The sequence below is a fragment of the Phascolarctos cinereus genome, unplaced genomic scaffold, assembly GCF_003287225.1.
Source record: "Phascolarctos cinereus isolate Bilbo 61053 unplaced genomic scaffold, phaCin_HiC Scaffold_1;HRSCAF=81, whole genome shotgun sequence".
Lineage (NCBI taxonomy): Eukaryota > Metazoa > Chordata > Mammalia > Diprotodontia > Phascolarctidae > Phascolarctos > Phascolarctos cinereus.
Window position 1 is genome coordinate 224,603,823 of NW_027555514.1, and position 25,194 is coordinate 224,629,016.

A 25,194-nucleotide genomic window follows, 5' to 3' on the forward strand; every position below is an offset into this window, starting at 1 on the left:
TCCTTTTTAAAAATGGCTTAAAATAATAAGGGAAATATTCCCACCAATTGTAAAAGACAAAAATCAAAATGTACTGTTTTCTTTCTTGCTAAAATTCCTAGCATTTAAACAAATATTAGCAACTGAATTTAAAGAAAGGAATATGATCCTGAATCTAAATAATACAAAGTTTAGAAAGTGGTGAAATTCATTCAATGAAACACTTCAAACAAACAAACAAACAAAAAAGAAACCAATTATTTGACCAAATCCAATCATTCACCATTTCATTGGATCACAAGACTAGAGAGTTAGAGCTAAAATGAACATTAAAGGCCCTCAGATTCAATTTTCATTGTACAGATGAGAGAAAGAAGGCATAGAAAGGGTTAATGACTTGCCTAGGCTTATTCAGCCGATGTCTACCCACACTGTTTTTGGAACTACATACACATAGCTTAAAGAATCATAATTTGGAGTCAATACATTGAGTCAATACTAACTCAAATTTCTGGGCCTTTATATTTCATTCACTGGGTGTACCATCACTTAAGTTGCACAATGCTTGATAGATGAACAGTGAAGCTCTTAAGGCAGTCACAAATTCAGGTTTCTAGAGATAGTGCTTATGTATCTCCTTTTATCTTTAAGTTCACAGCAATACTTTACTCATAAAGCAAGGCATGCATATTGTGTGGTATAAGTTAATTATCCCCCTTATGTATAGAAGGGACCTGTCCCTGTGGATGTATCATAGAAAGGGAATGGGGTGGAAGGACAAAGAGAATAATGTTACAGAATGTTTTAATTCAAGTAAGTGCAGTAGAACTGAATTCAATTCTTCTAATTTAAAATTGTAAAAAAAAAAATAAATTCCTTCTTATTTCACTCGCATACCCATTCTTATAAAGGTACAAGCAAATGAATTTCAGTCATGTATATGGCTCCTTTTCTGGCAAGTCTACAAATATTATATCAGTGCTTAGGAACCTGAGCATCCAGAATAAGGGTCTAAGGGATAAGCAGTGAATGTTTCCAAGTGCTGGTTGATACCAGGCTCTTATGCACCCGTGGACCTTATTCTCTAAGGGCTTGTGGAAGATGTGTGTGTCAGATCATAAAGAACACTCTCTGATAAACCCCACAGTTGACCAGTTCTAGGGCATGGTTAAGGAGCCAAGAGTTTGCATCACAAACTAAGAATGTTAGTACAAAGTAAGTTTCTGACTTTGTTCTATTGCATGCTTCCCCACTGCCCTGAAGAAAAGTCTCCCTAACCAGGCAGCTTTCACTAGAAATGCTGTCTCTTGTTCTTTTCGTCTCCTAGAAACTGAATCAAGCTCTTAGGGGGCCCTCAGATTCATGTGACTAAAATTCTGCTTTATACTCTACTGTTGGCAAGACTAATCTTTCCCCAAACAAGCTTGCTCAGTCAGCATAAAACCAAAATGAAATTTAGGAACCTTTTCCCTCAGTCATGGCAGCTCTTTCAAAAGATGACAGATAGGATTAGATCAATGGATCCACCATGCTGTACCTTATACCCCGTCGCCTGACTATTTCCTAGATGTCATTAATATATTATACTATAGAAGGCTCAATAAAGAAGAATCCTGCCATGTAGCATTTTTTAGATAAAAAAAGTCTTATAGCCAGGAAATATGTTTCAGAAATGGTAAGAGCCTTTTAAAAACAAGATGTTTTTGTGATTAGCACTAGTCACCTGAGAATACAGCAGTAGATTGCATTTCCCGCAATGGATATGATTGTTCATCATGAACATGAACAATCATATTTCAAAAATTTTCTTTTAATAAAAATTTTCTCATGTATAGCTGGCATTAATTTTTAGTCACACAATTTAGTTTTCTAGAGTAATGAATGAATGAAAAGCATTAATTAAGTGATTACTGTATGATGAGCACTGTGCTAAGAGCTAATGAAAAAACCAAGATAGCCCCTACTCTTAAGGAGGTTATAGTCCAGAGGGGGAAATAACATATATAAGGAATTCACAGAAATAGTGAGTGGAGAATAGGGCAGATAGCAAAGAGCTGGTCAGTTGATGAAATATAAACATAGTCTAAGTTCTGAGGCCAGCTAGATATGTGGTTTAGGTGGATTTGTGTAAGCTAACTCATCAACTAGTACAGCTCAGCCCCAAGGAGATGGCTATAAAACTGAATAAACCAGTACAAGGTCTTGGGACGTCCAATGACATTGAGGATCATTGAGTTCAAACAGGAAATGACCTCAGGGGTCATCTAGTTCAACTCCCTAATTTGATAGTTGAGGCAGCTGAGGCCCAGGGATATTAAATAACTTTTTCAAATGAATTAATAAAGCATTTCTTAACCAGTTATGTGCAAAGCATTGTGTTAAGTGCTGGGGATAAGACAGAAAAGTAAGACAGTCCCTGTTTCTCTATCATTCTCTCTCTCTCTCTCTCTCTCTCTCTCTCTTTGTCTCTGTCTCTGTCTCTCTCTCTCTCTCTGTATGTGTGTAGGTTTCAACTGCAAGTAAGATAGAAAGGTCTCATTGTTCTTAGGGTACTACAGCAAATTTATGTGTGTGTGTATCTACATGAATACATATATATATATATATATATATATATGTATATATATATGTCTTTAATATCATATCCACTAATAAAATCATATCAGTTTCTGATGCTGAACCATTAGCTAGTGCCAAGGACTTTGGTGACAAGAATTTTCTTTTCTGGGTCTTCAACAGATGTGAACGTACACCAGGATGATATTCATAAGCATTAGAATGAAAGCAGGTCTGATTTTGGAGGACATCGTTATTCTCAAGGCTCTTGGGTTCAGGGTCATAGGCTGTCTCCATCAGGGTATGAGGAACATAGAGGTCAAGATGGTGGTGGTGGTGGTAGTGCCTCCTGTTTCTTCCTCAGGACACCCCAGTTACTATAGCTACAATGGCTTAGCTGCCCCTGTTTGGCAGTTGGTGGCAGTTGGTGGTGATGACTGACCCCATCTCCCTAGATGTTGCTTCCCTGGACAATGGCTGGATATAGGACTGGTGGTCTGGGACATTCTATCACTCCCAGTGCTCTTGTACCTATCAATGTCACACAAATGATAAATTCCAGGGAAGGATTAGAATCTAGGTTATTTGATTTGAAATAATCGTTTTTCTATTGTGCCATGCTGTAGCTCTGCATCAGGCAGTGGCAAGGACAATGGCTTTAAATAAAAAGGCCCTTTAAAAATATTCAGTAACAAATTGCCTTGATATTAAAGAATTTTAATTTTATTAGTATTAATATTGTTAATATAATACTCTCCCTAGTTATGTCCTCTTAAAATGCATCCAGTCTTTCTTTCTCTTATCTTTTCACTTAATTAATTCCCATTCCCATTTGAGTAAAATATAATAACCTAAACAACCATGCTCATGAAACTCCCAAGTTATTAAGCCTAATTGTAATAATGTTTAATCTTCAGAAGCAAAATATTCATTGTAAGGAGACCATAAGTCATCCAATTAGCACTTCTATAAACTCTCTGATTCTGTGTGTTTACTGATCACCTCATGCTTCTATTTCAAAATGCTGGTTTTCTAGCAATATTATCTCAAGTATTTTTTTAACCACTTTTTATAAGTATCAGAGTCAAAAGGCTTCCACACTCAATTTTACTTTTGATCAACTTTCAGTATGTTCAAATATAAGGATATTCATTTCTTCATCCATTTATCAAGAATTTGTTGAGCACCTTCCAGAAAGAATTAGGATGGTGAAAGAAAACATTAACATATTTTGGGTACTAAATGTTTTATGTAATATAATAAGGCCAAAGATAGGAAATTTCCCTAAGAGAAAGATATAGACCTTTTAATTATGTATTCCTTTGAAAGTTTCCAATTTTAGTCAAATATTCCCTCTTATAGTGTCTGGGGTTCTCTCACTCATGCCTACAGAATAGTGATCTCCATTTTTTTTTTTTATTGCACACCCTTACCAATAAAACAAAAATTAAATATGCACCTCCAATAAATATACATATTTATTCATAAGTTATATTGTGTATAGGTACATATATACATATATAGCCTTCTCATAGTTTTGAAGGCCTAGGACCAAGATTCATATAATGATTTTGCAGCAATGCAGCTCCTTGTTGATCTACCAATGAAATTTGGGCATGTCCTACTACAGAATATCACAAAACAGATATTTCTAAATATCAGTTTGGCAAATATGTAGAGTATTGATTTGAGTGGAGAAAGACATGAAACACAAAGACCAATTAGGAGGGTATTGAAAAAGTCCAGGTGAGACTGGCCTGAAGGAAGCTGGTGGCTGTGTGTGGTTAGCAGAAGGGGTTGGATGTCAGAGATGGTGAGCAAGTAGAATTCATAAGACCTGGCAGGTAATGGGACATGAGGGATTGAGGTAGAATGAGGAATCAAGGGAAATTAAGATTAAGAACCTCAATGCCTGGAAAGAGAAGTGGGCCACTTAATAAAAATAGGAATGTCAGGGGCAGTTAGGAGGCGCAGTGGATATAGCACTGACCCTGGATTCAGGAGGATCTGAGTTCAAATTCGGTCTCAGACACACAACACTTACTAGCTGTGTGACATTAGGCAAGTCACTTAACCCCATTGCCTAGCCAAAAAAAAAAAAGTGGGATTGTCAGCAAAAGGAGTGTTGGAGGGCAAAAAGTAATGAATTTGATTTTTGATTCAAAGTGAAGTTTGTTTGTTTGTTTTTCCCAACAGGCCCCTTTCCCACTCATTATGCTGTAGTTGCCTTCTTCTGGAAGAAACATAAAAGCTTAGAGCTTAAATGGTCTCTAACAGTCATACCTCTCACCAGGACTGATAACTTCTATTGTTTAATTTTAATAAAACAATCACATAGAAAGATACAAAATGATAACATAAAAAGATACAAGCAAACAGAAAAACCTCTAGGAATATATTTTTAAATGTTACCTCTAAGTGACATTGATAAGTCACATCCCTCTTCCTTCCTTTGTACTTTTTCACATCCTATTTCATGTCTCTTCCTTTACCTCTCTTGTCAGGCACCCTACCTCTCTTCAAGGGCATTTCATTTTAAGTTTGTTTTTAGTTTTGTTTTATCCCCATTGCCTTTCAAAGAATTTGGCTCATAAAAGATATTTAATAAACATTTAAAAAAGTGATTGCATATGACGTTACATTTTAATAATTTATGACTTGTTAGAGGATAGCAAGTCAGTGAACTTCAGCTTTAAAAATGATAATGCCAGGGTAATCTATTATATTTTGCCTATTATGTTAGTTTATATCATCATTCACATGTTTGGAGTCAGTGTGAACAAAGATCCTACATCTGTTTTCTTCACTAGATATAACTTCATGCATGATCTGAAATTTCTTTAATTTTTTCACACTTACTATTCTATTTTTGAGGGCTTAAGACATTTGAAATCCTGATATCTAAAAAGACTGGCAAATGATCTGCAATTTATTATTATACTTTCCAGTGCCTTATTATACTTTCCAGGCACTGAAATTGTAATTTTTTAAAAATAAAATGTCTGAAGTTTAAGTTAATTGAGGATTTTCGATGACCTGAGGTTTCTCAACCGTTACCTCTTCGGATTTCAGAAAATCCTCAAATTTGTCTCATATTTGATCTAACCTGGGCTGTTGTTGTTACAATAATAAATACTAATTGTGAAAAAATAATAATTATTATTATTACTGTTGTAGTTATTGTTATAGTCACATAAGCCCTCAGGGCCTTAGTTTCTTCCTCTGTATGAAAGAATAAAAATTATTGTTTTCTTGAAGTACCAACCTCACAGGGTTGCTTTAAGAAAAAATGTTTCAAAAATCCTAAAGTGCTGGTCAAATATGAGTTATTGTTACAATATTTATCTTTCACTTTGATGTCCACAGAGGGCTTGGCTTCTGATAATCTTATAGAGAATGTAATACTTAACAGAAACTACTCTAAAGAATCAGTATAACACATGACTTTGGGACTTATAGGATGGACAAAATCATTAAGGAAATTTAAATATATGAAATCACTATATTTTACCATACATGGGATACCCTAGGAAGTTCATTCATATCTGAGGTTTGCTATGGGGTTGGTGTCAGAGTTTCTGAGTTGTTTCTAGGGAAGTTGAAGTAAATGTGTCCATCTATGATAATTTGTGGCCATATCCCACAAAAATCATTCACTACTACTAACTTAAAACATTTCTTCAACTCTGCACCATTTCCTTCTGTACTTGGAACTATGCAGAACTCTGCAGATACCAAACATCTTAATGCCAGACTAAAGAACTGGATCTCTCCTCTATTCCATAATCCAAAAGGCACTAATAAGAGGCCCTAAACTAGGGCAGCTAGGTGGTGCAGTGGATAGAACACTGGCCCTGAGGTCAGGAGGACCTGAGTAAATTGTTCACACACAAAAAAAGGCAGAAAACATAAAACACTCAAATAGACTATTATTATATGCCACCTCCCAGGAAAACTTTATAAGATGGTTGAATAGATATTTTGCATTCCCAAAATCTCAGAGGTAAATTGTCCAAGCAATTCAAAAGATCCAGTTCCCCTAGCCTGTCAAGGCATGGCTTTCTTTCATTTCCCAGCTTCATGGCAATCCTGTTGGTCTCCTTCTCAGAAAAAAAAAAAAGATAAACTTAAGTAAATTGCCTCCCCTGATAAGCTACTAACTAAATCCCTAACTCTGGAACTCCTAACCTAAGAGGCAACTGGCAAGATTGGAATTGGTGGATAATTGATCTGTACTCAGTAGAGGAAAGTCAGAAGAACATAGCCAAGATCTCGAAGTTCAGTCTCAGGCTCATATGGGTAAGCTCAGATCAGGCAGGTTCCTTTTACAAGAATCTATCTATCTGTTTTCAATCATCAGGAGGAAATTCCAGTCTTTTAGGACCAATCAGGAATTCACTGTATTCCCCCAGAAAAAACAAATCATGTTATCGATCAAGGGACCTTGACATAAGCCCAGCTCCCTGGGAGATGTCCCTTATTATTATTTTTTTCCAATTAAGTTTTTATATATATGTTAACCACTTAAAAATCTTTCCATGAAATAGTTCAATGTTTTCTTATGAATTGTTATTATAGATATAGCTATATGGATCGAATGTGACAGGGTATTGTTGGAGTTTCAATGAAGTCCAAACTTCTTTGGTCTTTGTAAGAAAGGTCTGTGTAATATAGTATCCTCAAGTGGATTGGATGGGGGTCAGGACGGAGCTGTGAGGACTAATGGAACAAAGCAGGGGTTCTGCTATATAAGTATTGACAATACTTTTTATGGGGGCCACTGTTTCTATTACATAACAAAAACATTTGCTAGGAATGGAGGGCAGAAAAATGTATGAAGATTGGACATATTAAAAGAGATAGCCAAGTTTTCCTTTAAGGGAAAAAAGTTAGAATGAAGTAGAAAGAATGTTCAAAATATCTAAATTCTCTGACTACAATACAAACTTTATTAGCTTGAATCAGTACAGCAGAAGATAAGTACTTAAAATGGTTTTAATTTCCATGGGCTAACAGTCCCATAACTTTTCATAAGTATTACTAACTGTATTTATATGATTGTCCTTAAATATACAGGACAGATGTTTGTATTGTTTTCAGGATGAAAATCAGCCTTTTTTTTTTTGGCTAGGAAAAAAAAGCAAAAATGTGGGATGTGAAGGGAGGAGGAGAACAGTGTAGGCTAGAAATCCTAAAGCAAAACAAAACAAAACAAACAAAAAGGAGAGAGTCATTGAAACATGTTTTAAAAATCCACTCCACAGAAGAGAATATAAGGAAGGACAGAAGAAATCACAGACAAGTAGGACAACTTTGGAAGTAACAATGATTATTTATATATTTTAAAACAAAAGCAAGCTGTACATTATTGTGAATTACAGTTTCATCTATATAATCCTCATTTCAGTTTTATTTTTTAAATGGAAATGATTAATTTAGTTGATGTTTTTAAGTTCAGAATTTTCAAAAATGAGGGGAAAACTCAAAATAATTTATTTTCTCAAATCACTTTTTAAAGAAATTTTAAGAAAAGAAATTTGGACTTCATTGAAACTCTAATAGTACCCTATCATTTTTAATGTATATAGCTATATTGCTAATAACAATTCATAAAAAAACAAACAAAAAATTATTTCATGGAAAGATTTTTAAGTGGTAAACACACATATGAACCCAATTGAAAAAAAAAGCAATACTTTTTAAGGCTTTTCTAATCTTCCTGAGAATATGAAATCCAGTCTTTTACTAAATTGAATCACAGTGAATGAAGAGATTTATCTGAGGAGGAGTAAAGGGAACTCAACATTATTATTGTTCACATGTAAAAAGGGAAAAGTAATCATTTGAATTCACCATATAATGAAGTCATTGGCTCATTATTTTCTTCTAGATAATGAAATCAAAGTGGCTAGAAAAAATTTCTTCCTATATTTCATTACTTCCTATCTTCCAAAATTTAAAATGCTGGTTTAATTAATTCAATTTAGAGCTTTATTCAACAGATTTCCACCTCTAAGTTTGAAAGAGCAATCTTTCCCTGAATATCCTCCTGCCATTTTCTAGTTCTTTCACTTGTAGTTTTCTTCTTAAGTGGCTAATTGATATTCTCCACTCTTCCCTCTGTTCTCCAAATATACTGAGAGTGTAAGTCAATAGGCACTAAATAGGGAACATAAATGTTTAGCACCTTTTGGATATTTAAAGGAGTAGAGATGAGATCCAGATTAAAATAGACAGAAACAGTGAGATAGAAAAGCCAGATGACAATGAGATTCAAAATTTGACTTTTTTTTCTATATTCAGGGTACAAATAATTAGTCTCTGAGATGTGGTCATACACATGCACACACATACACACCTATACATATATACAACATATAGATATGTAGCTAATTATAGATGTATCTTTATGTATATATACATTGTATATGTATGTCTCTCTACATATATATGTATACAAATATCTATATATTTTATATTGAAGAAGCTCTAGTAGAAGGCATACAACCTTGTGGGTTGGATCCACTGTATATTTGTATTAACTAATCCTCACTAGGCCCTGACAGATTCTACTCTTCCCCAGGTGATCTTCTAAAACCTATTTTCCATAACATCTTTTCAAGAAATTTTAAATGAACTAATCAATAAATAATCATTTATTAAATACTTATTAGATAGCAAGCATTTTACTATACCCTGCATATACAAAAACAAAAAAACAAAACCTTTCCATAAAGAGTTTATGATCATGCAAGAGGGAACAATATGTGTATAGATGCACATATATACCTATATATATATATATATATATATTATATATATATATATACACACATATATTCATGCATATATACCTATATGCATATGCATATGTAGATATATAGTATATAGCATATATATGTATGTGTGTAGATAAATGACAGATAGATAGCCATAGATAGGTAAATAGAAAGATAGATAGATAGATAGATAGATAGATAGATAGATAGATAGACAGACAGACAGACAGACAGATAGATAGATAGATAGATAGATAGATAGATAGATAGATAGATATGTGGATAGAAAATAATTTGTGAGGAGGTACTAGCAGCAGATGGAATCTGGAAGGGCTTACTGTTGAAGGTCATGCTTGAACTGAACTTTGAGAGAAACTGGGAATTCTAAGAGGTGGGGATGATTGGGACAGAGCGAATTTCAGGCATGTGTTTCAGCCAGTGCCACGTGTAAGGAGCACTAAGAAGTCCAATTTGAGTAATTATTAGCGTGCATGGAGGGGAATATTCTGTGACAAACCTGAAAATTTAGAAGAGGGCTATATTGATAGAGACATTAAATGCCAAATAGAATTGATATTGTATTCCGTAAATATTAGGCAGATGTTGCACTTTGTTGAATGAGAGTAATATGGTCAGATCTACACTTTAGAAGAAGAAGAAAAAATCACTTCCACAAATGTGTGAAGGATGAGTTGGAATGGGAGCAGGTCCAGTCAGGAAGAACAATTAAGAAGTGAACATAACAATCTCCTCTAGAGGTGATGAGGATCTGAATGAGAGTGATAGATGATTAAGTGAAGAGAAGAGAATGGAATTAAGATGTTTTATATACATGAAAACAATAAGATTTGCCAACTGATCCAGTTGGAAGAGCATCTGGTACATCCAGTGAACACACTGAGGTTATGAATCTGAATGACTAGAAGGATCATTGTACTTTTAACAAAAACAGGAAATTTAGCAGAGTGGGTCTGTGAATAGGAGAAAATTAATTCAATTTTGTATATATTGAGTTTATAACACCTACAAATCCTCTAGTTTGAAGTATCTAATAACTGATTTGCTGTGTGGGACTAGAGTTCAGGAAAGAGGTGAGGAGTCCACTGTCATTATCACTCCTCTCAGTAGAGGATGTTGCCACAAAATTTAATGAGAAAACAGAGACCATTCATTGGTAACTCATTTTTCTCCCTTGCTTACATCATAAAACCATCTCTCATTCTTTCATCTTTTTTGCTCCTGTCTCTGATAAAGAAGTGACCCTTCTCCTCACCAAGGCCCCTCTACTTATAACCTTTAGCTCATACATTCTGGTGTTTTCTGGCATGTTACTCCAAAAATAATCTCCTCTAACTCTCTAGGTTTTTTTTTCCAGATTTTTCCCTATTTCCTATAAGCAGATACAATATTCTCCCTCTTAAAATAAACAACTAACAAACACTTTCATTAAAATTTGTCCTTCAAATAATGGTTCTATGTACTTAGTAACCCAGGAACTCTCTCCATATTTGATTCTAGGAATCTGAATAAAAAGAGTCAAGGTTTCTTTCTGTTTCTGTCCCTAGACTTGAGTAAAACTCTGGAAAAATTTCTAAAACAGAACTCTGGTGTGCTCATACCTAAGGTCTTCTCAAAAGTAGGTAACAAAGACTCCTCTCCCAAAGGTATTTAATTTGTAGTATGAGAAGGATGTATGAGACAGTATTTATTCATAAACTACTGAAACTACTTAAGACTTAAAGGACACACATACATACTTGAACAAACACAGGAAACAGAATTCTGAAATGGGTTATTATACTCACTATACTCTCTCCAAAAATCAAAAACAGTTTGTGGGAATGCTCAGCTGAGAATTCACATTTATCTCAGACCTAAACTTTACTGTTCAAAGTATAATGGCTCCACCAAGCTTGTCCATTTGCATAAACATAGGTCCTCACAATGATAACACATTTGTATATTAATCAAAAACATTCACTCAGCAGTAAGAGCAAAGTGTGGCACACTGAATAATGGATCTCAATCAACATATAAACCTTGATAATTCTCTCACAACCATTGATCTCAGTATTTATGGAGGAAGGTAGCACATACTTAGAAAAACTGTCTATGAGGCACATGTATGAGAAGTACTCAAACACTCAAGATAACTTGAACCTCTGGAACAAGAAACTTCAGTGTACTGATTATGTCTTGGGAAATGTTCACAATAATTCTCTGTTCAATAGAAACTTCCCCTGCTAAGCTGAGTTGATCCATACTGTACTTAGGCTTACTAAGCATGATGTCTCAACCAAACTAGTGAATCCAGTGAGTGAATTCCTTATTTTTCAGCTTAGAAGTTGTTGTTTTGCTCAAATATACTTACTTCTTAACAGGAACTATACTATCTATCACTATCAGCTTCAAACTTAGCTAATATAGTTACAAAATCTTCATTTTTTCCCCTCTTTCTCTCTGATATTATTTTTTCTAGGTTCAGAATTTGAGCCCTTTCTACAAATGAATCCAATTTATCTTGTGGTTAGTATATATAATTTCATTTCTTGTCTAAAATCAGCTGGACTGTCACACTACATTTGACTAAGAACCAAGGAACACATGCAAACACACACATATATTCACAAATGTATTTATTTGATAAATATATTTATATGTCCCATAAATGTGTATGTATGCATTTGTGTGTATATGGCATGTGTGTATAGGTGTATTATGCATTTATGTATGTATATACACGCATGTGTATACATGCATACAGCTATTTCTCACAATAAAATATAAAGTCCTTGAGGGAGAGACTTTATTTTTTTAAAAAAATCTATATATATAGCAGAGTGCCTACATAAGATGTAGTAGGTAATTAACACACCTTATTGATTGTTTAATGTAAATTTTGTTCAGGAACAGCTTTATTGATCTTAACTGATTTTATGAGACTTTACTTGGAATGAATAAATGAAAAACATAAACTTTATTAAAATTTTAAATGTGTTTAATTATCACTTTGTTATTAAACTAAGTTATTACTAATTTTTAGGTACTGTGTTAAGCACTGGAAAGAATAAATACAAGAAAGTGAGACAGTCCCTGCTCTTAATGAGCTTACATTCTAATAGGAGAAGACAGTATATAAAGAAAATCTAGAAAATGAAGTAAAATGTGGGATGGTTTAGAAATGGGCAGAAAGTGATTAATTATGTGATTGGCCAATTAGTGCCTTATAAAATGTATACTTTCCACATCTGGCAATAATTCATATTTAGAAGCTCCTTACCAAGCACAAATGATCTCTTTAAAACTATTCATGTTTACTAATTCATTTATTATTAAGACCATTTACTACTCACATAGTATATTTCATCTAATATGAGGATAGTATTCATAAGATCATCAAACTATAAAGTCACAAATTGACAACTAGAAGGGACTTTAGAGGTTATCTAGGTATATGATAAACAGTATCATAGATCTAGAGACTGAAAGAATCTCATATATCATCTATTCCAACTCCTTCATTTCATAATGGAGAAAAGCAAGCAACTTGACCAAGATCATATAGGTGGTAAAGAACAGAACTGAAGTTCAAATCCAGATCTTCTGAGTCCAGCATGCTTTCCATGGTACCACAATGTTATAGTATGGCTTATAAGATGAATAGTTATAAAATATGCATATATAAACATATCAAAATCCATAATAGTTATGGATACATGAACAACATTAGAATAACTAGATATTTGTTGTTTGGCACTCTCCCCATTATTAGGTATCTACTATTCTTAATCAAATTCTACCTTACTGAGTTCTGGTTCTGGGAGCCAAGATGGTAGAGTAAGCAGTAAATCACCATAACTCTCCCATTTTCACCTCCAAACAGCCATGAAATAGTTTCCAAAAACAAATTCTGGAATGGGAGAACCAGCAAAAAGACTGGGAGAAACAATCTGTTAGACCAAAAAACTATTGCCAAGAAAGGTTTGTCTCACTTAGGCAAAAAGAGAATGTAGTCCAGGACAAGAAGCATCCCAGTAAGCCAACAGCAAGCTCCACCTCAGCAAACTAGTGGGAGATCCTGAGCCCCAGTGCAGTGGAGCAGACAAATCCCAACAGTGCGATGTGTGCCCCAGCATAGCCAAGGATTTGGCAGACTGTACCTCAAAAAGCCACCATGTACTTCAGCATAGGCTAGGATAAACAGTCAAACTCCAGATTCTAGACAGTCAAGTGCTTCAGCACACCTCTAGAAAAATGAAGAAACTTCAGTGCAGCCCAAAGCAAATACAGAAACATCACACCATCTCTGTACATATCAGACACCAACAATAGGACCCAGACAAAGCACCAGGTAAGTTGCCACACCCCTATGGCCTCCGGCAGTGCCACCCCCCACCAACCTCCTCAAAACAGCACTAGACACCAGAAGCCCCTATGGGCTCAGGGCAACATCAGTGCAAACATCAAGTAAACAGTTAGGGCTTATAGCAACTGGCACAATAAGCCTGAAACAGTGCCCTTTCTACCCCAGGAGCAGAACTCAAATTTAAAAATACAAAGCCCAAAAAAAGGTGAGCAAGAAATGAAACAAAACAAACAAAAGAAAAAGAATCTGACCATAGAAAGTTGTTATGGTGACAGGAATGACCAAGACACAAACTCAGTATAGGACAACAATGGCAAAACACCTATGGGCAAAAACCCCAAAGAAAAAATGGGAAGTTGTCTCAAATCCAGAAAGAACTCATGGAAGAGCTCAAAAAGGAGTTTAAATATCGTATAAGAAAAGTAGGAGAAAAATTGGGAAAAGAAGTGAGAGTAATGAAAGAGAATTAAGAAAAAAAAAGAGTGAACAGCTTGGAAAAAGAAAACAACTGCTTAAAAAATACTATTGGTCAAAAGGAAAAGGAAGTACAAAAGCTACCTAAGGAAAACAACTCCATAAAAGTTAAAATTGGGTAAGTGGAAGCTAATGACTCTATGAGATATCGAGAATAAATGAAATAAATTCAAAAGAATGAAAAAAAATAGAAGAAAATGTAAAATACCTCACAGGAAAAATAACTGACCTTGGAAAATAGATCCAGGAGAGACAATATTACAGTCATTGGACTACCTGAAAACCATAATCCAAAGGAGTACCTGGACAGCATTTTTCAAAAAATTATCAAGGAAAACTGACCTCATATCCTGGAACCTAAGGACAAAATAGACATTGAAATAATCCACCAATCACCTCAGGAAAGAGATCCCAAAATAAAAACATCATGGAATGTTATAGCTTAATTTCAGAACTACCATGTCAAGGAAAAAAAAGTACTGCAAGTAGCCAGAAAGAAATAATTCAAATATCAAAGACCTACACTCAGGATTACACAGGACTTAGCAGCTGCAACATTGGGTCAAGGAACATGATATTTGGAAAGGACTCCGGCCAAGAATCACTTACCCAGTGAAATTAAGCATAATACTTCAAGGGAAAAAATGGTCATTCAATAAAATAAAAGGATTTCAAGCTTTCATAAGTAGAAGACTGCAACTGAACAAAAAATTTGATCTTCAATATCAAGACACAAGAGAAGTCTAAAGAGGTGGAAAGGGAAAAGAAAACATAAGGGATTCAATGGAGCTGAATTGTTTATGTCCCCACATGGGAAGATGATACTTGTAATTCTTAAAAATTATATCACTAATAGTGTGGCTAGAAGAAATATACACAGGCAGAGGGTATAGGTTTGAGGTGAATTCGAGGGAATGACGTGAAAAAATAACTAAGGGATGAGAAAGAGAAGTGCATTGGGTTCAGAAAGAAGGGAGAGGTAGAATAGGGTAAATTATTTCACATGAAGAGGCATTAAAAACCTATTACAGTAGAGGGGAAGATGGGAGGTAGGTGATCTGCATGGCTTGAGCCTTACTCTCATCACTATAGCTCAAAGAGGACATAAAATATGCAATCAGTTGAATATAGAAATCTATCTTACCGAACAGGCAAGTAGGAGGAGGGGAGATTAAGTAAAGAGGTGGGGACTGACAGAAAGGAAGGCAGACCAGGGGAGGAAGTAGACAGAAGCAAAACACTGTCAAGGAGGGAAAGGGTGAAATGAGAGAGAGGACAAACAGGAGGAAAAACATTATGGAGAGAAATACACAGTAATCATAAATGTAAATGGGATGAACTCTCCCACAGAACAGAAGGAGATAGTAAAGTGGATCGAAAGCCAGAATCCTACAATATCTTATTTACAAGAAATACATTTGAAACACAGAGAGAAACACATAAAGTAAAGGTAAGGGGCTGGAACACACTATATTATGCTTCAGTTGAAGTAAAAGATCAGAAGTAGTAATCTTGCTCTCAGACAAAGCAAAAGCAATAGTAAAAATAAACCTAAATAAAAAAGATAAGGAAGGACACTACATTTTGCTAAAAGATACCACAGACAGTCCAAATAATATCAATATTAAACATATATGCACCGAGTGGTATAGCATCAAATTCTTAAAGGAAAAGTTAAGTGAGTTACAGATTCAGGATAAAACAAGAGATAGAGATCATTACAAAATGTAAAATAGATGGTTTTGATTATATTAAATTAAAACTATTGCAACCAAGGTTAGAAAGAAAGCAAAAATCTGGGAAACAATTTTTAAAGAAAGTGTTGGCTTCATTTCTTAAATATATAGAGAACTGAATTTATAAGAATATAAGTCATTCCCCAATTAATAAATGGCCAAAGGAACAGAAAGTTTTCAGATGAAGAAATCAAAGCTGTATAAAGGCATATGAAGAAATGCTCTAAATCACTTTTGATCAGAGAAATGCAAATTAAAACAACTCTTAGGCCCCACCTCACATCTCTCAAATTGGGTAATATGACAAAAAAGAAAAATGATAAATGTTGGAGAAGACGTAGGAAAATTGGGATATTAATGCATTGTTGGTGGAGTTGTGAACTCATCCAACCATTCTGAAGAGCAATTTGGAACTATGCCCAAAGGGCTATAAAAATGTGCATACCCTTTGACCCAGCAACAGCACTTCTAGGGCTGTATCCCAAAGAGATCATAAAAATGGAGAAAGGAGCCACATGTACAAAAATATCGATAGCAGTTCTTTTTGTGGTGTCCAAGAATTGGAAACTGAAGGGATGCCCATCAATTAGGGAATGTCTGAACAAATTGTGGTATATGAATGTAATGGAATAATATTGTTCCATAAGAAATGATGAGCAACTGGACTTCACAAAAATCTGGAAAGGCTTGCGTGAACTGATGCTGATTGAAATGATCAGAACCAGGAAAACATTGTACATATTAACAGCAACACTGTGCGATGATGAACTTTGAAAGACTTAGCTCTTCTCAGCAATGCAATAATATAAGACAATTCCAAAAATCTAATAATGGAAAATATTATCCACATCTAAAGAAAGAACTGTGGAATCTGAATGCAGATTGCAGAATATTTTTTCACTTACTTTATTCTTTTTCATGTTTTATTTCTTGTGATCTATTTCTTCTTTCACAACTGTGACTAATATGGGAATATGTTCTACATGATAGCACATGTATAAACTATATCAAATTGCCTATCATTTTTTGAAGAGGGGAAGGGAGAAGTGGGAGGGAGGGAGAAAATTTTGGAACTCAAAATTTTATAAAAGTGAATGCTAAAAATTGTCTTGACATATAATTGGAGAAAATAAATTACAATAAAAAATACCTTTCCTTTCAAGTACCATAATTCTTTTTCCTTTTCTAGTATAATAATTCTTTACCCGTGGTACTCATGGCTAATGCTCTAGGCTGCCCCTAAAACCATTCAGAACTTTCTATTAACAACTTCTTTCCCTAGCTACCTTTTCTCTTTCATTATCTAACCTTACCTTCAATTTTAACTTCAATAAATACTTCGTGATGAATTTTTCCAAGTCTCATTTATTGAGGAGGTGAAAATAAGTTGATAAAGGTACTTTAACATCCATTTTATATTCTTTCAATATTGCTGTTGGAATTCATCTCTAGGGAAGAAATATTACTCATTGCCTTGAGGCAGGAAATTGATTGGGTTCTCAAGTAAGGCCAAGGCTAAGAGGTATGGTTTCTACATGCCAGGGTTGTGAAGGATTTGGGGGACATAATTATTCAATGCTGTATGGGGTCTTTGCAAATTCATGGAGACTAGGACAAGTGTCAAATATTAGAGTAGCTGTATCCATTTTGCAAAAAAACAAAACAAAACAAAACAAAGCAAGGAAAAAACAGAGACAGGTAGTCAAACTTTTGCCTTTAGTTGCTTGTAAAAATTTTAGAATGTGTTACTGAAGTGTGTGTATATTTGTGTGTGCATGTGTCTTTAAAAAGTGAATTAGTAACCATCAAAATCCGTAATAGTTTCTTCTACATTGAGTAATCAAGAAGGAAGAAATAGGCATTTATCAAGCTCCTACTTTGTGCCAGACACTCTGCTAAGTGCTTTAAAAATATCATCCCATTTTATTCTCATAACTTTTGTCAGATAGGTGTTATTATTTTGCAGTTGCAGAAACTGAGAAAAATAGGTTTAAGTGACTTGCGAAAGGTCATATAGTTAGGAAGTATCTGCGGATCTATTTTAACTTACCTCTTTCTAGCTCCAGACCCAGCTCTCTATCTATTGTGCCACCTAGCTGCTTCATAATAAACAAAGCTTATTTCTTTTTCATTTGAGTTACTATTTGAAAAATCTCAGAGAATATGACATGACATAGGAATAGAAAAGCTCAAATATTGATGGAAATGTAATAATAATTATAATAATGATGATGATGATTATGAAATAGTTTAGAACCTACAATCCATTGGCCAGAGAACTTGATTTATTTTCCTTGGTGAAATTCTTAGCTATGGGACAGAAAGAGGAGCACTGACTCTGGGATTACAGCATCTAGGCTTAAATCCTGCCTCTGTTACTTATGTAACAAATCCCCTTGGCTCACTAGCCCAACCTAAATTGCCTCTCAGAAGTTTCAATCTAGGGGGCAGCTAGGTGGCACAATGGATAGAGCACCAGCCCTGAAGTCAGGAGGACCTGAGTTCAAAGCTGGCCTCAGACCAAACACATGACATTTACTAGCTATGTGACCTTGAGCAAGTCACTTAACCCCAATTGTTTAAAAAAAATAAAAATAACAAGTTTCAATCTGTAAATGTCTTGCAATTCTTTTTCTCTAACTGTTCTAGGGATAACCCCCAAAAACTGGAGTTTCTAGAAATGTCATCCACTCCCCCAGCATGTTTCCTATCATTATCAGTTAACCAGACTTCAATTATCTTTGGTATTTACTAAGACTGTAACGTAAGTTGGTACAATACCACCATCATTACCACCCCCAAATGTCTGAGGCATATTTTCTCACAAGAATACACAGAGTACAAAGGAAAAGTGAAATTCATATGGAGAAAACATGTAAGGTCAAAGGATAAATTTACAATTTATGATAACTAAAATCTTTTTTGTTGAGTCTATAACCAATTCTCTGGTACTAAAGGTCCCACTATTTGGAGCTGTTTCCTTCCACAGGCATCTATCTCTCCATATCCATCTGTGTTTGTGTTTGTCTTTGATATTTCCTCTTCTGCATAATCTGTTATTGTTTCAGTTTTTTGTTTTTGTTTTTGTTTTTTTTCTTGATAATATGATCAATGGTGGTTGGGGAAGGGGAAGGTAAGAAATTCTCACTTTCCCCCAACTGCAACTCTCTTTCAGAGCCTTGACTCAAACTCTCGAACTATAATCACCAACTTCAGAACCTGATTTGTTTACTACTAGACTGCTTTATTGGTGGACTTATCTCACTTCTGGACTAATTATTCTTTTTAAATGTAGCCCAAACTGAATACATTGATTTTCTAAGTGAGTCAAGTGATATTTCCTGTGCAGCATTAGCTTTCTCCCTTCTAGTGGTCCAAGATCCTATCATCTTTCGAATTGATCAAGGATTTGTCCACCCTTTGGAATGAGAATATGAGAAAAAAAATATTTTATACCTAATTTATTCTGTTGATTGGTTAGTCACTGCAGAGATATTAACTTCAAAACTTATTAAGCTTAAACTTTCTGTATGACCTTGAACAAGTCTCTAAATATTCCTAGGCTTCAACTTCATCTTAAAAATAAAAGGATTTGAGTAAATGACCTCTAAGATCTCTTCTGGCTCTTGGTCTATGACCCAATGACTGTTCAGAACAAAATAAATAAAGGAATGGTTTATGAACATTTGGAAAGTAAAACATGGATCATTAAAAGTTATCTTAGTTTTTCCAATTGAACTCTTTTTAAAAAATAATTAGTTTGATATATTCAGGGATTTTTAGGGACAAGATGGAGAGATGTGGGCTCAGTGATAGTGTAATTACATAAATTTGTAACTGGTTGAATGATCAGATAGAATATCATCATGAAGGGTTCCTTTTAACAGAGTATTCTAATGAACTCTCTTTCATATTCTACTATTCAATATTTTTTTTTATCAATGTTTGAGATAAAATCATTAGAAACAAGTTTGCCAGATTTGGAGACATAGAAAGAACAGTAAGATATTATAGAATATGCCTGGGAAGACACAACTGGTCAGGAGACAACACATATTAAAGGAAATAGAGCAAGATAAACCAAAACTGCAGATCAGTGCTAGATTATTGATGATACTGAATACCTATCCAAAGGAATGTGATAATATTGCCTCTGGGATGTGACTTCATACCACCAGGAGTCAGAACCATTAGTGGCCTCATTTACCTACATCTCCTCCAATATCTATCATTTTCCCTTTTTGTCATTTTAGGCAAACTGCTAGGTGTCAGGTGAGGTGGTATCTCAGATTTGTTTAATTTGCATTTCTATAATCAAAATTTATTTAGAGGGGGCAGTTAGGTGGCACAGTGGATAAGAGCACTGGCCCTGGATTCAGGAGGACCTGGGTTCAAATCTATCTGCAGCCTGAACACATAACACTTACTACATGTGTGACCCTGGGCAAGTGACTTAACCCCATTGCGTAGGAAATAAAAAATTCAAAAGCTATTTAGAGAACTTCTTCATATGCCCATAGATATCTTTGATATTTTCATCCAAAAACTGTGTATTCATATCTTTTATCAATTACAGTATGGCTTGTTTTCTTATAAATTTGACTCAGTTCTCTAGATATTTGAGAAATGAGGTCTTTATCAGAGACACTTGCTTTAAAGATTGTTTCCCAGCTTTCTGCTTTCCTTCTAATCTTGGTTGCATTGTTGTTGTTGTTTTTTATACAAGCTTTTAATTTAATATAATCAAAATTATCTATTTTACTTTTCATAACACTCTCTATCTCTTGTTTGGTCATCAGTTCTTTCCCTCCCCCATAGAACTAACACTTAGACTATTCCTTGGTCTTCTAAATTGTTTATGATGTATATTCCTTGTTGTTCCCGGTTTTCTCAAAGATCTATTATATTGACCTTTTCTAATGTTCTACTTACCTCTTCAGTTTTTTTCTTTTGCATTTTGGTTGGATATATTGAATTCTGAGAGGGGAGAGTTGAAGTCCCCTACCACTATAGTTCTGCTATCTATTTCTTCCTGTAACTCATTTAATTTCTTTAAGAATTCAGATGATATGCCACTTGGTTCACATATGTTTAGTATTTACATTGTTTCATTGTCTACGATACATTTTAGCAAGATGTTCTTTCCTTCTTTATCTCTTTTAATTAGGTTCTTTTTTGTTTTTACTTTGTCTGAGATCAGGATGCCTACTCTTGCTTTCTTTAAAAAAAAAATATATATATGTATATATATATGTGTGTGTGTGTATGTATATGTGTATATATGTATATGTGTATATGTATATATGTATATATGTGTATATATGTATGTACATATATATATATATATATATTTTTTTTTAACTTCAGCTGGTGCATAATATATTCTGTTCCAGCCTCTTACCTTTACTCTCTGTGTCTCTTTGCTTCAAGTGCATTTCTTGTAAACAAGAGATTGTAAGATTCTGTTTTTTAATCCACTGCTTTCTGCTTCTGTTTTATGGGAGAGTTTATCCCATTTACATTTACAGTTATGATTACCACCTGTGCTTTTCCTTCCATCATGTTTTTTTTTTCTTCCTGTTTGTTCTCTCTACTTTTTACCTTTGCACTCTAGCTGATTCTTCAGTTTTGTGATTCTTTCTCTGAGTGGAGGTAAAATTGGAACAGTAATCCAAAGATGGGTATTTCTAGCATTTGTGGAAATTTAATGAGTCTGAGGGGTTGGAAGCATCTGATTCTATGGGATGGTTACCCAGAAGGAGTTATTTTGTGTAGCTACTGTAATAATTCTTAAAAGTGAAGATGACCACAAAATGGATGGGTCAAGAACTAGGTTACCAGAAGATAATAGTTTGAGTGTTGCTCTCGAATAATCAGAGACAAGGTAAAAAAAAAATCTATTCAGCAATCTAACAAATTGTTTCACATTTTAATGTTATAAATATGGGAGCAACAAGTTATATCACGTTTTAAATATTTTTGATGCACATTTATAAAGCTTTTGTGTTTTAAGCATTTATTTTGTTAGTGAGGAAACAAATAGCTGCCATACACCCAAACTATTATGTAAATTGAGTATCTTTCTAGTAAAGCACCTGTTAATATATTTTAAGCACATCCCAAGCATGAACCACAGAGTTTCAAGAGATTTGGTCTGGGACTCATCAACAGGAGCATAATGATTCTGAGACTACAACAAAATCCACTCCCTTCCCCCTTTGAAGACAGGTTTCTGGTCTAGGTAAGCCCTGAGCTGTAACTCTATCTTTTGGGACATAAGTTTTTCTATCTGAGCATGTTTTCTCTCTTCTTTGAATGTAAGATCTTTGGCATCTTGGGCCATTTAACATGTCTTTTGTATTCTCAACATCTAGCTTCATGTCTGACCCAGCTTGTTGACTGACTGGGTCATCTTTGTTGTATAAGCCAAAAATATGACTTAATGATGGTTACATCTTGTTAAGTTAGTCTTGTGAGATTGAAGTCTGGTATCAAGTGAAAGACACACATACATATACACACACACACACACACACACACACACATAGTTTATGTGTATATAAACATATATAAATATACCCACACTAATATGCATGTGGGCACCCTTACATGCACATGTATACATACATACATACATGTGATGCATAATATATAAATTATTTATTATCTTACATACAACATACATTTATAGAGTTTATACATGAATGTTATATATATGTGTGTAGGTATATATGTATGTATGTATGTATATGTGTGTGTGTTTATATACATATATTATATATGATTTGCATATGTATTTTATATATATATATATAATATACATATATTATATATGATTTGCATATGTATTTTATTTATATATATATATATTCCACAACGGTACCCTTTAATTCCAGGTTCTAAAGCACAACGTAACTACCAGATACCCACAATTCAATATGCACATTGATATGTATGATCTCCTCAATAGATCAGGTAAAACTCTATTAAACATTCCAGATATTTTTCCCCATGTAAACCCTTTTCTAACAAATTCTCCCTCTTGATTCACAATCCTCAGTGTCTCAAAATGCTTTTAAGTGTATTTATAGTCTTGAGTATTAAATTCATTTTCATTAGATCAGTAGATTTTTAAAAACAAAATAAGTGGAATCTGGGAGATAAACATCATATTCTGTAGTATGCAGCTAAATCCTGTGTATGGCATTGGACTTCTTACATGGAATAACAGTTGGAGAAGTGGAGAATGTATGTTTTATTCTATCACGTTGCATCTAATATTTTTTTTTTGCCAAGCAAAAATCAGATTAATTATGGTTTACACAATCACACATTCTTTCCATTTCAACCTTGCCTAAAACTACCTACAGTTTTATAAGTTGGCCGAGTGGTTACTTATGACAGCTTGAATAGAATGAACCAGTTTAGTAAGTTGATTAAACATATTTTGATATCAGAATAACCTACTGAAATAATGTTCTTGCATTTCAATTATAATACTTTGGCAGCAGGGGCAGAGTAGGCTATGACCTACAAGAATTTTATCCTTTGGTATAAAGACCAAATGCATTAAATGGCTACAATAAATAAATGAAAGTGAACTGTCAAGTAAAAACAGATAAGCAAAGATTTAACAACATGATACTGTGGAAAAAGCACTGGATTTGGAGTCAAAGGGCTTAGATTAGGATCCCGACTTTGCCAATTACCACCTATGAGATTTCTGGCAAGTCATACTCAAGACATAATTTCCCATCCTTATCTGTAAAATAAAACTGGTTACACTATATGACCTCAAAGGTCTCTCAGAGTCTATGCATATTTTGACTATACTCACATATATCTTTCTGTCTATATCTAGCTATTTGTCTATATCGAGCTATTTATCTATATCTATATATCTATATCTACTCAAATAGATTCACTTCCTTTTTTTTAATTTAACGTCCATGATTTATTTCTCCACTCTGCTTCAGTTACACATGGGGATGGTGACTCCTTTGATTTTGCTCTCACTCAAAGTGCTCAAATTCCATGATCAAGAGCTGTGAAATTTATTTTGTCTGATCGTAATCTCCTCTTACTCCATCTTTCCCCATGCTTTTATCCACCTAAAATTATTCTTCATTTTTACTATTACCTCCAATCCCTCCAGTCTTCCATACTTTCTCAGGCTCCTGCTCCGCCTACACTTATCTCTCCCTACTCTTTACTCCTTAGTGGCAAAGTGTCAACTACAAACTATCCTCTCCAATCCCTTGCTAAGACCTTGTAAAACCTTATCCTTTTATAATTCCCTCTCTCTGCCTTCTTTATTCCTACTCACATTCTGCTAAATGGAGCTAGATGAATTCATAGAATCTTACCGATATGTCCATGACATATTCATGCTATCTAATTTCAATTGAAGCCTCACTGAAATAAAGTAATTTTTTTACTTCTCTCTAATTGATTTTCTATCCCACTTACCAAATCAGCTCTTCCAAACCTTCTTCACTATAAGAAACTGCATCTGACCTAAGGATACTGTGGTGCTGTTGTTTGTCTCTCCCTAGGGGAAGTATCTACTCTTGATTTGCCCACATGATCAAACAGAGTTCAGTCCTAGGAAAGTGTGGTCTCTAATAAGGGGGCTAAGTTTTATACTCTTTGGCTTATGACATCACCACTCTGACATACCAGGAGAAAATTACTTAAGGTATATGTTGGTTCATAACTAGGGTCTCCCTCAAAAGGGAATGAGAATTAGCAAGATTATCATTGTGAAACAATAAGAATCAAGTTTTCCAACAGACAAAAAAAATGGTAAATACAATACGCTCAGAAGGGCATGTTGATAGAAATATTAAAACTAAACAAGTGGCAGAACCAATTACCATTATACTGCAAGAAGACTGAGATTTAAACTTCATCAGAACATAAAACAGTTTGTGAGACTACTGACAAAGCATTATTAAATTTTACCTCATCTCTGCATGACATCTACCTCCCAGAGTCCATTTCTACTGAATTTCTACTGAACTCACTTAGGCCAGGGCTTTGGGTCTTCTTCTTTTTGGCAGTTTCTCTCTCTCTCTCTCTCTCTCTCTCTCTCTCTCTCTCTCTCTCTCTCTCTCTCTCTCTCTCTCTCTCTCTCTCTCTCTCTCTCTCTCTCTCTCTCTCTCTCTCTCTCTCTCTCTCTCTCTCTTCATGCAGGGAGTTTTCCTAATAGGCAATTTTACCCAATAGACCTTGTACCTCCAGATACCTGGTATACAAAAGGTGACTTCCAAGCCTATGTGTGTCCATCTTTCCTACATAAGAA